This window comes from Podarcis filfolensis, assembly GCF_964270895.1.
Source record: "Podarcis filfolensis genome assembly, chromosome: 7".
Lineage (NCBI taxonomy): Eukaryota > Metazoa > Chordata > Lepidosauria > Squamata > Lacertidae > Podarcis > Podarcis filfolensis.
Genome location: NC_139603.1, coordinates 27,560,760 through 27,579,052, shown reverse-complemented (window position 1 = coordinate 27,579,052; position 18,293 = coordinate 27,560,760).

Genomic DNA, 18,293 nt, shown 5'->3' with positions numbered 1-18,293 from the left:
CTGGTTTAGCCACCTAACACGATCATCCTTTCCATCTACTCATTTGCCTGTCCCTTTTACGTTTTACTTCCATGGAACTTCATGGTCCGCCCACATCATCGCACCATCAGCCCATTGCCTTTTCCACCTTCTGATCTCATCTACATTCATCTCACTTCATCTCCCAACATCCCCACCCATCCATAGGCTCTACATTCATAAAATATTTTTGCCCATTCAGGCTGCCATTCCCATCCACCTACAAACTACCAACTCATTTTCTCACCCACCCTCTATATGTATCCCATTATCTCCCATCTGTTCATCAGACCAGCATTTCTACATTCTCTTCTTACAAACTCACCATTCTTTCCAATTATTGCATATCCATTTTCTAACCATTCTGTTTAACCAGTCCTCTTTACGTGTATCTACTACTCATCGCTTTCATTTTATTTCTCTTTAAGATTTCTGCTCAATTTTACCTACATTGCTTTCACCTACTATTATTGATTAGTATCTCAATCTCTTCCATTGTCCATTCACTCCATCTATTGCACCCATCACCTTGGTTTTTACCTGTTCAGATGTACTTATCCATCTTGTTTTATGTCTTAAATTTTTCCATTCATATCCCATCCATCAACACACTGGGACTGCAATCCTAACCTCGCTTACTAGTAAGTACATCACATTGAATTCAATAGGACTTAATTATGAATAGACATGGTTAGGACTACACTGTAAGCCTCTTCTCATTTATTATATACATTTTTAATCCATTAACAATATCAGTTTTGCTGTCATATATGCATCTTCCAGTTCTGTCCTAATTTCCAGTAACAGTTTCATGTTCACAGCTTCATTTTTAGTACCTTCAGTATTTTATATAAACTTTATATTACACCAGCTTCAAAAGTCTGTGGTTATGCTTACCATTATTGTGGCTGCTTGCGGAGACTTCTGGAGCATTTGAATATGAGGAATTGCATACAACAGTGGGAGAATTCATAAATGGTTTCTTGGCAAATTTCTTCACCTCCTGAAGAAAAATTGATTAAATATTGCCTTAAAAATGATTGACTAAAAGCCTGTCTTCCACTCAATTAAGGAAAAACATAGGCAGATACCAAGCCAGATATGCAAAGAGAGCAACATCAAGAGATGCTTAGGCTAGGGCTGAACTCCAAATTAAGTCAATGAATAGAATTTCAGTTCACATACATTTGCACATAACAAAATAAAGATTATAAGAAATAAAATACTTTTTTTTAACCTCTTGGCATATTTACCAGAAAAGAAAACAAGCAGAAAACGGTGTTCTTCGGGTTTGCTGAGCATTAGGACATTAAGCAATACAAAATATAGCATAGGATTACAACACATAATTGTCATTTCTGCAGCCAGGATTTCAAACAAAGTAGTTTGTTTACCTTGTCCAAGTTCATAGATGGGCAAAGCTTATTGACAGTGATTCCTGCTGCACTGAATGTTCTCTCAAGCCATTAAAATAGTTTGATTACATTTTCTTTTTCTCACCAAACTTGCAAGCAGTGAATTTGTCTGCTACCAGACGAGGAGGTCAGCAAAGTTACTGACCTGCTATGGCACACTCTTGAATTTCACTTAGCAATGCATATGCAATATTTGCTGCATCAGGTGTGGAAAATGTAGAAGTTTCAGCAGCTTCGTAGTCTGCTTCTGGATCAGAAATTGCAGTTCTAGAAAAACAGTTCTCTATTTTGCTGGAAAACAGTCTGATTGACTAACTTGGCCTTTTGCATTGGAGCATCTGTGTTGTTCATGAGATGCAACCGCAAGCCCTCTAGAAGCATCACAGTATCTTAATACTTGGGTCAAGACCAGTTGCTTCTTCATATTTTTAAAGATCTCCCAAGCTCATCTTCTCTCAAGTCATCCATCAGCACTGCTAATATATCCTGGATGACGGTTAGAACTTTTCATACCGTTAGATAAATGAGCTACAGTACGTAGAAACCACAACACGGAAGAACATATTTTTTACCTTCAAGCAGCTCTTGACACTTCAAGACAAGGCTACAGTACTCTAAGCACGTTCTCCATCTTGTTCCACTCCTATGAAGAAAGTCTGCTTTCACAAAATTTGTTCAACAATGTATTTCACTTTTAGAATATCTAGCAATGTACAAATGCCACTTTCTGATAATGTCTTGTTGCAGTTTGTTGTCACCCAGACCAGGTTTTCCCATTTTACTGTGAGGAGAATTTCTATTGGAAGCAATCAGGAATCTTCTAAATAAATACTAAGTTGCTTGTCAATTTAGCCTTCATAAATGCTTTATTAATACTTAGCAGCAAAATACTTGGCTAGAATGCCTTTCATGCTACTCAGGAATTAAAGCCATAAGGTTGACAGATACATTCCAATCTTCCGCTACCTCCTCCAATTCTTCACTATATATCCCAGCATTCTTGCCATCTCCTTAGAGCTACACTGCAGAACTTAAAGTTGCTATCTGTTCAGGGAATAGTTACCCCCAAGGTGACCATGATTGACTAGAATGACACCTATCAGACTAACAGCATCAGCTTTTAAGTCTTTATGTTTTCTCATAAATCCTCGCCCGTGTACTCCATTTGTTTCATAATAGTTCTAATTTTGTGTTCATGACTTGTATTTTATATCAAGCCAGAATTGTCTTTTTTATTATTGAAGTTTTCAGATATCCATCTTGTTGAATAACACACGATAAGATACAAATCAGGGTATAAAAATAAAGGATGCAGTATAAGAAAGGAGCAACACAATTCCAACAACATTGCTTCAGAAAGTTGTTAATCCATGTGGTATACCTGGAATTGCCCCATATCTTGTATGATCGACTTACCTACTCTACCAATAAAAAAATAACAACCCATTATCTATAGTTTTGCTTCTTAAATCTAATTTAATACATTGGTTTTGACATTGATGTCTATTCCCATATTTTATAATACTATTCTTTGACAAATGACACTATGGTGGTTCTCTGCTTTCCCGCATATACAACTCTTGCAGCTGTCGGCAAATATGAAGTTAATTCTGCATGTTCTTACTTTACTGAACCCTCTAAATAATTTAATACAAATACCGCCTGGTATATTGGGAATTCACAACCCAAAGCTCTTTGCAAATGGGACTAAATTTGTTCCCCCCTTTTTTTGCCATAGGGCATTTCCACCACATATGAAAGAAATATTTCTCTTTTTTGTATTTCCAGCATAAGTCAGGATAGTCCTTGTTGATCTTATTTATTTTTACGGGTGTGACATACCACCTTTTCATAGTTTCATAAGTCTTCTCTGATTTCTGAGTTTAAGGAGAACTTACGTTCTGTCAACCATAATTTCCCCCATACATTCATAGATATATTTTCTCCAATATTCAGAAGGCATCTCACCATGTAATCCGTAACTTGTTCCTGCTCTGTGTAATATCTTGGTAATAAATGGTATATTTTTGCAATTATCTGGTGTTTTTCTTTTGTTATCACTCACTTCTTAAACTCAGGTGTTTCTCTCCTATTATTGTGCCTTCTAACAAATTATTGCACCTTAGTGCAGATTTGAAAATATTCAGACTACAAATATTACTTTTCTGCATTTGTCTTCTAATTTCTGAGTATGAAATCATACATCCCTCTTTTTCTGGTTCCTGAATCCTGAACAAGTTGCTTGATTTCCACATTTTAAACCTGCTTCTTGCTCCTTTTATGATTGCTCCTATGATTGACTCTAAAGGTGAAGAGTTTGGACTGAGTAATCTTTTAAAGCGATCCCAAATATTCATTAAATCAGATAATAAAAACCTGACTTTGAGGAAAAGAGATCTAATTTCGTGTTCTCGCTATAATAAATTGTGTAGCAAGATTAATCAGATTTTGTTCAAATTTTGATATGCCTTCATACAGATTTATAGTCCAATCCATTATCGAGTTAATCACATTAGAAATGTAAAGTAGGCTTAAGTTTAGGACACGAAGTCTTCCTATTTTTCCTTTCCACCTCCCATCATACAAAATCTTAGCCTTTAGTTTCTCTTTTTTTGCCAAATAAATTTTAATATCAATTGTGGCCATTTATTTAATAATGAGGAAGTTATTTTGATCGATAGATGCTGAAATAAAAAGTTAATATTTGATAATACAATCATTTTTACTGTAGCAATTCTACCCGAGAAAGATAAAAGGAACTCCTGCCATTCTAATAGAAGGGAGAAGCAGCCCTTAAACAAAATCTCATTATTGTTCTCAAATACGTCTTATGTTTCTGAGGTTAGTCTTATGCCAAGATAATGGGTCGGCTTATTTGTCCAATGACACTGAAACATATCTTTTGTTTTCTGTTTTGAGTCCGATAATCAATTCAGACCTATATTTTCTGTTTTTTTCTTCTACTTAATATATATCTGACTAGATTGCCACAGGCAGAAATACTTTCTTCTATTTTAGATTGCCTATAGTGTTGACAGGCTTCAAGTTAGTAACTATCCATAATACCAGGCTGCTGGTTTATTTCCTGCTTTTTAATAGGACATACTGGCTTTTCACAATCTGTGTTTAAAGCCTGATTATGTGAGTATTGTTTTGGAACAGATTTTTCACTTTCAGTGTTGATTGTTGGGTTCCTGGTTCTCATGTGGTAGGTTAAGCTGGAAACATTCCAAAATAGCTGTTATTCATTTATTCATTTATTTATTTAGCAAATGAGGCACTAAAACATGTTTGGTCTACCACTACTGAGCAGGCCAGCCAAACTGCTAGCCACAAAGAAAAGAGCAAATCTTATTAATGCAGGTTGGTTCAGTGACTTGCCTGATTAACCACAGCCTTTTTTTTTTTAATCAAGGCAATTTTTAAAAATAAATTATCAAGTCAATTAATCAATAACTGCTGCAAGCCCACCATTTACGTGAAGCTTTTGATACAACCTATTCACCAAGGCTTTTGTTCTTACTCTGAATTTACATTGATGGCTCCGTATCTATCAAACAAATAATAACTACTAAACAGCTGGAAGCTAAATCAGTTTATTCAGGGGAAAAATGCATTACAGTACTTGTTGAATGCCACTGCTGTGCTTAGCAGTTTATCTATAAAGACATTGACTCGGTGCTGTACAAGTCATGTTATCCATGTCAGTATCTAGAATCTGCAGCAACAGAAATAGCACACGGCCATGTAGAATCTAGTCAGAAGATGGGAGAATCTGTATCAAAACCTTTAGGGCAGGGGTCAGCAAACTTTTTCAGCAGGGGGCCGGTCCACTGTCCCTCAGACCTTGTGGGGGGCCGGACTATATTTTGAAAAAAAAAATATGAACGAATTCCTATGCCCCACCAATAACTCAGAGATGCATTTTAAATAAAAGCACACATTCTACTCATGTAAAAACACGCTGATTCCCGGCTGTCCACGAGCTGGATTTAGAAGGCGATTGGGCTGGATCTGGCCCCCGGGCCTTAGTTTGCCTACCCATGCTTTAGGATCTCAGAAGTCATAGCAGAAAAAAAAGGGCATCACATTTAGGAAGGCTTGAAATGGCCCCTTCTAGAAATTTTTAAAAATTGTTTTTAAATACTATTAATTTGTTGTAACTCAAATTGTTAATTTCATGCCCTCCAAGTGTCCCGATTTTCCAGAGACAGTTGCGGAATTCTGAAAGCCATCCTGGCTTCTGATTTGATCCCAGAATGTCCCTATTTCCTCCACCAGTGCTGCCGCTGAGCTCAGTGAGGAGGATGAGCCAGCGCTTGTCCCAAGATGGCGGCTGTCAGGGAGAATCCTGTTGCCTCTTCATGGCCTTTCCATGGCTGCCACTGCCAGCCTCTTCCCTTGAGCAGCTTGTAGTTGCTGTAGGTGAGGAAGAGGAGAGGCTGCGGCTGCAGAGGCCCAGCCCAGTTCTGAGGGGCAGGGAGAATGTTAAGATGTTAAGAAGTTACCCGTGTTGAAAGTTTTGGTGTTAGATCTATATCTATCTATCATCTATCTATCTATCATCTATCTATCTATCTATCTATCTATCTATCTATCTATCTATCTATCTATCTATCATCTATCTATCTATCTATCTATCTATCTATCTATCTATCTATATCTATCCATCTATCTATCTATCTATCTATCTATCTATCTATCATCTATCTATCTATCATCTATCTATCTATCTATCTATCTATCTATCTATCTATCTATCATCTATCATCTATCTATCTATCATCTATCTATCATCTTTCTATCTCTCTATCTCTCTATCTATCTATCTAGTTCAATGCATTATGTAATTGGTTAAAAGGCTGCTTCTTAACCAATTAAAATTATTTAATGGGTTGACATTCCTATTATTTTTGGGGTGCTAATACGGGTCTCCTGTGCATACTAAGGAACAAGTTTCACTGCACTTGGTTTAAGTTTGTTTGTTTGTTTTTTTATATAAATTTTTATTAATTTTCCAACATATATTAAGACACAATACAACTGACAATACATAAACAAACAAACATATAAACACGTATAATTTCATAACCTCTTTTTCTTAAACCTTATTTCAACGACTTCCCCATACCTCCCTTTTCTGCATCCCTGTTTTAAACTTTTTCAGCAACCCCTAATTTCAATTACTTATAATTCACTTTCTTTAATCCTTTTTCTCTTACCCAATTATTTGTCACTGCAATTCTGTTTTGCATTACCCATGACATTTTAGCACTCATTAATTTTACAACAGTTCTTAAGATAAACTTTAAATTTCTTCCAATCTTCTTCCGCCGTCTCTTTTCCTTGGTCACGGATTCTGCCAGTCATCTCGTCCAGTCCCATATAGTCAATCACCTTCGTCTGCCACTCTTCCAGCGTGGGTAGTTCTTGTGTCTTCCAATACTTTGCTAAAAGAACTCTTGCTGCTGTTGTAGCGTACATAAAGAACGTCCTATCTTTCCTTGACACCAGTTGGCCTACCATGCCCAGGAGAAAGGCCTCTGGTTTCTTATGAAAGGTACACTTAAGAACCTTCTTAATTTCATTATAGATCATTTCCCAGAAGGCCTTGATCTTTGGGCAAGTCCACCAAAGGTGGTAGAAAGTACCTTCAGTTTCATTACATTTCCAGCATTTATTATTGGGCGTATGATAGATTTTTGCAAGCTTGACTGGGGTCATGTACCACCTATAAATCATTTTCATAATGTTCTCTCTTAAGGCATTACATGCCGTAAACTTTATACCGGTAGTCCATAACTGTTCCCAGTCAGCAAACATAATGTCATGACCAATGTCTTGTGCCCATTTAATCATAGCTGATTTAACCATCTCATCCTGTGTATTCCATTTCAACAGCAAGTTATACATTCTTGACAAATTCTGCACTTGGTTTAAGTTTGAATAAGCATGCACAGGCACCAGACTAGCTGCAAGTCTACCAGGGCTCTAGATTTCCTAATGTGAGAATAGTGGGGTTGCAACCTCACTCCACCCTTCCTGCTGGCTCTTCTGTTTTCCTACTTCTCAATTGTGTCATGATATGTACCACATATGTACAGTCATACCTCAGGTTGAAGTCGCTTCAGGTTAAGCCTTTTCAGGTTGCCCTCTGCGGCGACCCGGAAGTAACGGAGTGTGTTACTTCCGGGTTTCACCACTCGCGCATGTGCAGACGCTCAAAGTGACGCCATGCGCAGAAGCGGCGAATTGTGGCACGTGCAGACGCGGGTTGCGTTCACTTCAGCATGCAAATGGGGCTCCGGAACAGATCCCGTTTGCATCCAGAGGTACCACTGTACCACATATGTCCGGGACGCGGGTGGCACTGTGGTCTAAACCACTGAGCCTTGGGCTTGCCGATCAGAAGGTCGGCGGTTCGAATGCCCATGACGGGGTGAGCCCCTGTTGCTCGGTCCCAGCTCCTGCCAACCTAGCAGTTCGAAAGCATGCCAAAAGTGCAAGTAGATTAATAGGTACCACTCCAGCGGGAAGGTAAATGGCATTTCCGTGCGCTGCTCTGGTTTTGGTGTTCTGTTGCACCAGAAGCGGCTTAGTCATGCTGGACACATGACCCGGAAAACCCCACAGACTCCACCTGTCTGTGGAGTGGACACAGCGAGATGAGTGCTGCAGCCCCAGAGTCGTTCGCGACTGGACTTAACAGTCAGGGGTCCCTTTACCGTTACCTTTATGTACCACATATTGTGTAAATATTATTTGTGGCTGATGCTGCACACCCTAATCCCAATTTTCTAACCATCTGGTGGAATTAAACGTATTGCAAAGCAAAAAGTGTTTGGAAAACCAGGAAATCTTTTATCAATTTTTTTCCATGCTAAATGGCTTCCCTGCTGCACAAATATATATTTTTGTAGTTTTGCGGATGGTTTGTGTGTGTGTGTGTGTTTTGCAAACCTCTTTGCATTTTTTTGTTTTTATTTTGTAAACTGCCATGTGATCCTTGGAAGAAGGGTGGTATAGAATTTGTTATAATACAATACAATACAGTACAATACGGTAAAAGCCCTTCTGTACAGAGATCACAGAGAAAATAAAAATAACAGTAAGATAATACCAGAGATGTTAAGATGCCTGTAAGAAAATGTCAAGACCCATTTGACCTATTCATCCAACATTATCTGCTGTGGAATAGTTTTCTGGGTAACACAGCACAGAACTTCAAGCAAAGCTGCCAAGCCTTCAACAAGCATTTGGGAGGAGGGAAATAATACAACATTACATGAGACAAGAAGCGTTTCTCTGGCAGGCTGATTGATTTTGAAGTTGCTGATATGAAATGTCCAAGTATCAGTGGACCAGTGGTTGAGTGATAGAACCATAAATTCTAGACATATTGTACTTCACATCAGAGGTGAACAGTTTCTTCAAGTGTTGGGTATGTCATAATTAAGGCCAAACCACTCATGACAATGGAGCAAGCTTTCCCCCCCTCCAATGGTTATGTGTTAGTGCAGGGGTCAGCAAACTTTTTCCACAGGGGGCCAGTCCACTGTCCCTCAGACCTTGTGGGGACCCAGACTGTATTTTGGGTGGGGAACCCCCCCGGCTCTCCCCTCCCTTCTCCACAGCACCGGACGAGCCCCAGTGGCTGCTTATCTGTGGCTTGCGAGCGGCAGGGGCTGGCAGCGGGGGGATGATGGGCAGCGCGAAAGGGCTGGCTCCAGAGAGGGGCTGCTTAAAAGGGCGCTCAGCTCAGCAGAGCCCCCTACCTTCTCTAGGCAGGGCGGGGAGAAACCAAGAGGAGGGAGGGAGGAGGCGCCACCATGGTGTGTATGAGGGGGGCGGGGAATGGCGCAGCCCAAACGATCAGATGGCCAATCCACGCGGCCATTCCCGGACCATCCACGGGCCGGATCCAGAAGGCAATTGGATCGGATCTGGCCCCCGGGCCTTAGTTTGCCTACCTATGTGTTAGTGCTTTTGTTTTTTTAACAAAAGCAGTCTAACAGTGTAGCCCTAAGTGCACTTACTACAGAGTAAGCCCCATTGAGCTTACTGAGTAAACATGTTTACTCGATTGAGTAAACCCTCAATTCCTTTCTCAATTGAAGGAAAAAATACAAGTAGCTGAATCGAACCAGATAATACTCAGAGCGGACCTACTGCAGTATCCTATGAAAATATGAAATCTACTGATGCTCCATAAGACATAGGATATAACCTTAATCATAGTTCTTAACCCTATTTTTAGAAAAGCTATCCCTATTATTATTATTTTAAAAATCTTGTAACATAAAACAAAACACTCTGCATGAATACTACCAATGAATCAAGTTTTGCCTAGGATGAATCAGCAACCCTATATTTATTTCTAATTATAATTAAACAGCTCTTCAGTCATTAAAACGCGGCACCCAATCTTACTTAACATCATCTGGCCACTGCAACTGTAAACACGTATGCAAGTGAGGATAGGTATCTTTTTTGTAGTCACTGGGTGTTCAGTACACCTTTTTTACATCTGTGTGCAGCCAAGATTTTGCTATTGCTATTCAGATCTTGTTTGGAAGAAGCAAGAAAGATCTTGTCATGCTTCCTGATTGGTATGTCCTCAGAGCTAAGGAACTGACTAAGCAGGCTTAGATATGGCAGTGGAGATCAGGAGATTAAACTCCCTCTGGTACGCAGAAGAAGTAGGTTGAGGTGATATAACCTATGTGTGGTCCAATGGACTGCCCTACTTCAGATGCAGTTGTAGGATTCTACCTTTGAATGCTGCCTCCAACAAAACCCTTACTGTACTTTTTAAAAATAACAACAACCCTAGCACATGAATTAGAACAGTTCTAGTTTGAGGCTAGTGGACAGAATGGTTAGATTTGGACGTGGAAGACTAGGACTTAAATCCCCACCCAGCAATGAAGCTCACTGGATGACTTTGAGCCAGTCACTCACTCACTGCCTTTAAGTCTAACCTACGTCACACGGTTGTGGTGGGGATTTCATGAGGTGGGGGAGAACCATGTAGGCCACCTTGAGCTCCTTGGAGAAAAGGGGGTGGGGTATGAATGAATGAATGAAATAGTTTTCTACTTGCAAGGCCCCTCTCCCCCCATCCCAAAATGTAGAGTAACATTGATATAGGTAATTCCACACCCGGTCTGGTATTATATAGTCTGTTCTTCTGCTTCAGGCCTCTTCCACCTCATATGCCCTTACAATCTGTTGCATGTCTCTTCTTCTTCTTCTTTGGCAATCGCTCATAGGCGAGTAAGATTATCTTCCATGAACACAGTCTTAACAGTGAGTCCATAAGTGACTGTGGAGGCCAATTCCGGATTCACATGTCCTTCCACAGTGGGGACATAGGTTTCCGGGTGTGAGTTGATCATGGTGAGGGTTTGCCAAATGTGCCTTCCTCTTAGCACGTTTCTCCCTTTCGTCCTGAGTTCGAGCGCCTTCAAAGCCCATGACACCTTTGGTAAAGGCTGTTCTCCAATTGAATGCTTGCAGGCCAGTGTTTCCTAGTTGTCAGTGTTTATATTACATTTTTTAGATTTGCCTTGAGAGAGTCTTTGAAACTCTTTTGTTGACCGCCAGCATTACACTTACTATTTTAAAGTTGGGAATAGAGTAGTTGCTTTGGAAGACAATCCACACAATATGACCAGTCCAACGAAGTTGATTTTGAAGAATTATTGCTTCAACACTGGTGATCTTTGCTTCTTCCAGTACACTGGCATTAGTTCACCTGTCTTCCCAGGTGATGTGTAAAATTTTTCAGAGACACCGTTGATGGAATCTTTTGAGGAGTTGGAGATGGTGTTTATAAGTGGTCCACGTTCACAAGCATACAGTAAGGTCAGTAGTACAATAGCTTTGTAAACAAGCATTTTGGTTTCCCTGCGAATGTCCTGGCCCTCAAACACTCTGCACTTCAGTCGGGAGAAAGCTGCACTCGCAGAGCTCAGGCGATGTTGAATTTCGGCATCAGTGTCAGCCGTTGTAGAAAGATAACTGCCCAGGTAGGAGAAGTGATCAACATTTTCCAACATTACACTATTGAGTTGGATTGTTGCATGTCTAGATCAGGTGCAAATCTTATATATTTCGATTGCAGTCCCGTCTAGCAGCCTTATTTGTGCCTTATAGCTAATGGTCCCATTCACACTGGGCTTACCTTATGCAGGAAACTTGCAGCTGAGCTGTGCTTGGATTTGTAATCCCTGTGTCAAGCTTGTCAACATCTGACTAAGTGTCTATTTTTTCCTAAGTCGCCATTTTCCCCATTTAAAGAATAAATCATGAAGAAACCTAAGATGCAATCCTGCCCAACCACTCTTTCTATTCATTACCTTCATGGTGAACTGGGTATTTAATCTGGTAATATGTTTGTGCCATTCAAAAGCACTTTCTCCCATGATAAACTCAGAGAGGATGTTCAATCAGCCATACTCAGCTGCTTCATTGCTTTCAGGTAATGCTACATTAATTTAGAGAAGCATGATGTTGTTCCACCATCATCACTGGTATTATGGCAAGGCAACAAGAAGATTTCTAGCTGTGAAATATATCGGCCGGGGGCAAGGGGCAGAATAGCCACGTAGCCAGAAATATATCATTCCCAAAACATTTCAAATGATGCCATTTGATCTGCTCATCTGTGATGATTAGGAAACTTCTGTAAATTAATACCAGCGTCCTTTCCAACTCTACAATTCTACGATTCTATGTCTTAAAATTGAAATCAAACCATATAGGTAATTTCTGAAACAGGTGGTTAGTTACTCCCCCACTTTGCTGCAAGTTTTATGGCATTTCAAAGCACTGCGGATATTCATGGCTATACCAGGTCACAATTATTTTGGAGGCTTGATGATGGAGCACAGAGAACAACTGGGAACCTGAAAACATTGCTTTGTAAAATGCCACAATTTGGATTCCCTGTCTCCTGGTCCTGAGTATTATATCATTTTTATGGTGAAAACAAACATCAAGCACTCCTCGGTTACTGGAGCCTCAGAAAGTGCACAAATGTTCTTTTGTTACCTAACAGTGTTGAACACACAATGGTTAGTCAGTCCATGGTAAGCCTTTCACACTAGAAATACAAGACAGAAAAAGAAACTCCCTGCTACGTATATAATAGGATACCAATCAGGATATTCTGGAGGAGCAAAATGATAACTTCCGGGAGCATCTCATTCTCTCTTCATGGACAGCAATTAAAACCGTCCATGAAAGATGTACACTTATTAAGCAGATCTTTTTTAGAAAGTCTCTCTTCTTGCACAGAAATGACTTACATAGATACCAGGGTACTTTTCAAGATATCCTAGTGGAGCAAAATGTCAGTTTCTGTGAGCATTCACACTTCTGCTTGTCTCATGCTTTCTAGACATGGGTCTGAGTACTTTTGCCTTTGCCACACACCCACACCCCAGCTTACCCCCAGAAAACCCACTCTGTAGTGCTAAATTGGAGCAGACGTTAATCCAGAGCAAACCCCATCGACGTTTGCTCTGACTGAGCAGTAATCAGTGGGTTTTCCCATGGGAAAGTAGAAGGTCAAGTGAAAGTTTGGTGAGCCCATAGTCTCTACTCATGGACAACAAAGGGGCTAGCAGCCACATCTGGAGTTTTAGCACTCCTAAGACAGCTGCAATGGAAAGAAGTACTATTCTCCCACACAACTCTTGCAGAGCCAAAGAAGTCTCCCACTCAGTTACCTTTATCTTTTGCAATTGAGACAACTCACCATTAAATACCAGGAACCCTTGATGAAACTTATCACTTAAGTGTTTCTTCTTTTAACAAGAACTTCTGGGTCATTCAGGAACCTATCCCTTCTTTATGCTTTCTTCCACTCCCATGCTAATCTAATCACCTAGGTTGGGCTGTGTCCTTGCCTAGCTCTCAAATACAGAAGGGACAAGTTGCACAAGAGAGAGAGAGAGAGAAATAAATGTTTTCATACTGTTATTGATTCAAACATGTTGCTGCAAATATCGTTTGCAATGATCATTTGCAATGAATATCATTTGCAAGGAACTATAGAAAGTTTATTGCAGCAGACTCCTTACAAGAAACTGGATGGTGGTGCATACTTTCAGACCCTCCAACATTTCTCTGATGAAAATAGGGACGTCCTATTCCATGATGGGGACGCGGGTGGTGCTGTGGGTTAAATCACAGAGCCTAAGACTTGCCGATCAGAAGGTCGGCAGTTCCAATCCCCGTGATGGGGTGAGCTCCCGTTGCTTGGTCCCTGCTCCTGCCAACCTAGCAGTTCGAAAGCACGTCAAAGTGCAAGTAGATAAATTGGCTCCCTTGGCCAATAAAGCGAGATGAGCGTCGCAACCCCAGAGTCGTCCGCGACTGGACTTAACAGGGGTCCCTTTACCTTTACCTATTCCATGATGATGATGATGATTTTATTATTTGTACCTCGCCCATCTGACTGGGTTGCCCTAGCCACTCTGGACAGCTTGCAACTTACATGGAAACATAATAAAATATTAAACATTTAAAAACTTCCCTATGCCTTCAGATATCTTCTAAGGGTTGTATAGTTACTTATCTCCTTGGCTCGGGGGTCACATAACTCTATACCCTCCAACATTTCTCCAATGGGACATCCTAAGGAAAAATGGTACATTCTGGGATCAAATTAGAAACTGGGACAGCTTCTGTAAATATGGGACTGGCCCTGGAAGATAGGGATACTTGGAGGGTCTGTTCTTTTGCTATGAGTGGCCATAACTTCTGTTACAGGGATTATCTTTTAGGGGACATAGTGAAGCATTCCATTTATGCCCATGTGTTGCAAGGGCCGCCATACTTTTGTCTTTCTTATGTGAGAGGAAGGACATTGTTTTTAGTAAAACATGCTTGTTTTAAGAGAGGAGGACCGCATTGTTACCAAGACAATACACTCCATTTTAAGTATTGACCTAAGCACCTTGGCCTAGGAAAGGTACAGTCAGCTGAGGCTTAGTCATCCAGGGCAAGAAAACAGGAGGCGTACCATGGCTGAACTCCATTAACATGTATCATAGGATCAGGCCTGGAACCTCTGGAATGAGCATATGCCTTAATCTGTGCTTTGTTCCTAATGCAACCAAATCACCAGGGCACACCCATTAACTAGTAATCCAGAGCTCTAGGGACACTGTGAAACTCACAGGTAAACATGTCCATACCCATTCAGACTAGGAATCTACCCTGAAAAGTTGCACATGGAAAGCATCTTGCTAGGGTTGCCATATTTCATAAAGTGAAAATCCGGACACAAAATTTATTGAGAGCTCTCTCTCTCTCTCTCTCTCTCTCTGCTAAATCTAAAAAAAGGAAAAAAGTTGTTGAGGTATTTTTAAGGATATTCACCAAAAAAAACCACCTACACCTCTGGGCGTATGGCAACCCATGTCGGGTTTTCCTGGACATTTTGGCCGATTGATTTCCAGAAAATTGACCGGATGCTATTCTTGGAGGACAAATTGGAGGATGTATGGCAGCCCTGGGACGCAGGTGGCGCTGTGGGTTAAACCACAGAGCCTAGGGCTTGCTGATCAGAAGGTTGGCGGTTCAAATCCCCGCGAAGGGGTGAGCTCCCATTGCTCAGTCCCAGCTCCTGCCAACCTAGCAGTTCGAAAGCACGTCAAAGTGCAAGTAGATTAATAGCCCAGAATCGGTCACGACTGGACCTAATGGTCAGGGGTCCCTTTACCTTTACCTTATGGCAGCCCTACTTTTGCAACCTCACATATCTTTGCATTCATCACTCATGGCAGAAAAATGAAAACCCAGTAGACAACATGGGCTTGGCAGAAATGACGAGCAGAATCCGAAACCAGGGAAGAGAAGCAGCGCAAGAAGAATGGAAAAAATTCAAGGACTATTTAAAGAAATATTACAAAGTTAATGAAAGTTAGAATGATGTTGGACTGGAAAGTAAATGGTTACTATTAGCAATGGTTAAGACAAGGAGAATAAGGAAGATTAGCTTAAATCTAAATTAAAATAAGGGAAGATTTGCTGAGTAATTGATAAGAATTTGGAATACAGAAAAGGGAGGCATGAGGAAGTCGGGGAAGAAAGGTACAAGAAATTAGGATATGAAATGGTACATGTTTTTTGTTTTGTTTTTGTCTTTGTATGTTTATGTATGTTATGTTTATATGGAAAAAATTCTCGAATAAAAATATTTTAAAAAAAAAAAGAAAAATGAAAACCCAGGTAGCATTCTACATCACACTTCCACTCCTTTGTTTTAGGAAAATGGAGAAGAGTATTTCAAATCTAGAATTCTGGGTAGTCAAGCTTCTACTCATGAGCACTGCCTCTCCCCAGGTATTTCTCTTGACTTTTTGTCCCCTTTCCATCTCTATTTTTATCACTGGGCTTTGGGAGGCCTCCAGAGGAACGCACAGCTTGCCAGCACTTTATTTCTCCCTTCACAAACTTCACCCAAGCCTGACCGATACTTGTCAGGGTTCAAGCTACTCATGATCCTCCATCATAACCTTTCCACTGAATGTTAATAAATAGCAACCTCTGAGCAATCTGTATATATAAAATTGCAGGTACAACTTCTGCAACTGCTGTTGTCTGGGCCTCTGCTATACCTTTTAATTGTATCATTACTCATGGCATACACACCATTAGCTTTAATGAATTATTCAGCTCAGTTATGGTGAATTAGCTGTTAAGTGGTTGCAGGATTGAGACCTTTGTACTTTATTATCCAGCTGCTCCTTTGGCTCTGCCCTTACTCCTCATGTTGTCAATGGTGGAATGGAATAATGCACAGGTTGGCGGCAAATAAATACAAAATGACGTCTGGCTATAACCAACTACGAAGCCCGGGCATTTAGTTAGTGCATAGAGTATTATTTTGCTGGATTGAATTCCTGATTCTCTTTCTTTGCTGACTATTGGTACTTTAACCTCGGAGGTTTGGGTTTGGTGGGGTGGAGGCAGTTAACTAACTGAAATTATCTTTTTTTAAGTGCCAACAAATAATGCAACTGTTACATAAAATATTTTAATCAATCTTTAGCTGGATCCCCAAATCCAGAAATATTGTGTGACAGAAGCGAGCCAGCAGTTACAGTGGTACCTCGGGTTAAGTACTTAATTCGTTCCGGAGGTCCATTCTTAACCTGAAAATGTTCTTAACCTGAAGCACCACTTTAGGTAATGGGGCCTCCTGCTGCCAGTGGCGTAGCGTGGGGGGTGCAGGGGGGCCGGCCGCACCGGGCGCAACATCTGGGGGGGCGCGCTCGCACTCGCAGCTCTCTGCCCCCTGCTAAAATCCACGGGTTAGGGGGCGCAAATTACTTGCCTTGCCCCGGGTGCTGACAACCCACGCTACGCCACTGCCTGCTGCCGCCGCGCCGCTGGAGCACAATTTCTGTTCTCATCCTGAAGCAAAGTTCTTAACCCAAGGTACTATTTCTGGGTTAGCGAAGTCTGTAATCTGAAGCGTATGTAACCCGAGGTACCAGTGTAATCACACCAGGTTAGTTGGAGGTAACTCTTTATCAGCAAGGATAGGATCTGCACAGGAGTGTCAGGCCTAATGAGCACAGCAACTCGTCTCTGGCAGGTTTTGCCCCGATGAAACAGTTGCTAAGACTGAAGATCCCTGCTTCCTCACAACTGCCTAGGTCCCCTCCTCTCCAGGGTTTTCCCCAAGCAATCTGAGACGGTGTCTGCATGAAGCTAACTTCTTCTCCACCCTTTTCATGTCTCTCCTGGTTCTGGGAGACTGGGGAGAGGGGAGCTCGTTGCAGCAGGAGGGAGAGACACCCATGCCTCTTCAGCAGCCGGATTCATCTGTACAGTGGTACCTTGGGTTACATATACGCTTCAGGTTACACACGCTTCAGGTTATTCTGCTAACCCAGAAATAGTACCTCGGGTTAAGAACTTTGCTTCAGGATGAGAACAGAAATCGTGCTGCAGCAGCAGCGGGAGGCCCCATTAGCTAAAGTGGTGCTTCAGGTTAAGAACAGTTTCAGGTTAAGAACAGACCTCCAGAACGAATTAAGTACTTAAATTGAGGCACCGCTGTACCTCCCTCCTCTCCTGCTTCAGCTTCTGTCACAGACTCCCGCCACTCACTAAGCCCTGTTGCTTCTTCAGCTTCTGACACCTCCTCCGTTCTTTCTCCCCCTTCTCATTCTGACCACTCATCTTCATCCCATCACCAATCCCCTGGCTCTGAGCCTTCTAACCTTGAGGGTTCCCCTACCATTTGGTTCCTCCTACCATTCCTCTGTGTCCAACCAGTCTGCATGTGGGAAGAGAATTAGACACACCTTCAGGAACTCAGTATGCTGGTGCTTTTATTTTAACAAAAAATACTGTAAATACCTTGGATCCTGAATGCCCTGGAACTCGGATGTTTTGGCTCCTGAACGCCGCAAACCCAGAAGTGATTGTTCCGGTTTGTGAAAGTTCTTTTGTAATCTGAATGTCCAACGGGGCTTCCACAGCTTCTGATTGGCTGCAGAAGCTTCCTGCAGCCAATCAGAAGCTTCGCTTTGGTTTCTGAACATTTTGGAGGTCGAACGGACTTCTGGAACAGATTCCATTCGACTTTCAAGTTATGACTGTAAAAGAATAATCCTAACAGACTGCCAATTGAAACATGACTCTCTCCCCCCCACCACCACTTTTAAGAGGTCAACCACCTATTATTCCTTTGTGGGGAAAGGCTATAACATTTGGCACTTGTTACTTTAGAAGAAAAGGAAAGAACGGCAGGAATGTGATATGGCTATCTAAAATTATGCATGGTATAGAGAAAGTGGACAGGAAGACGTTCTTTTCACAAAACACTAGAAC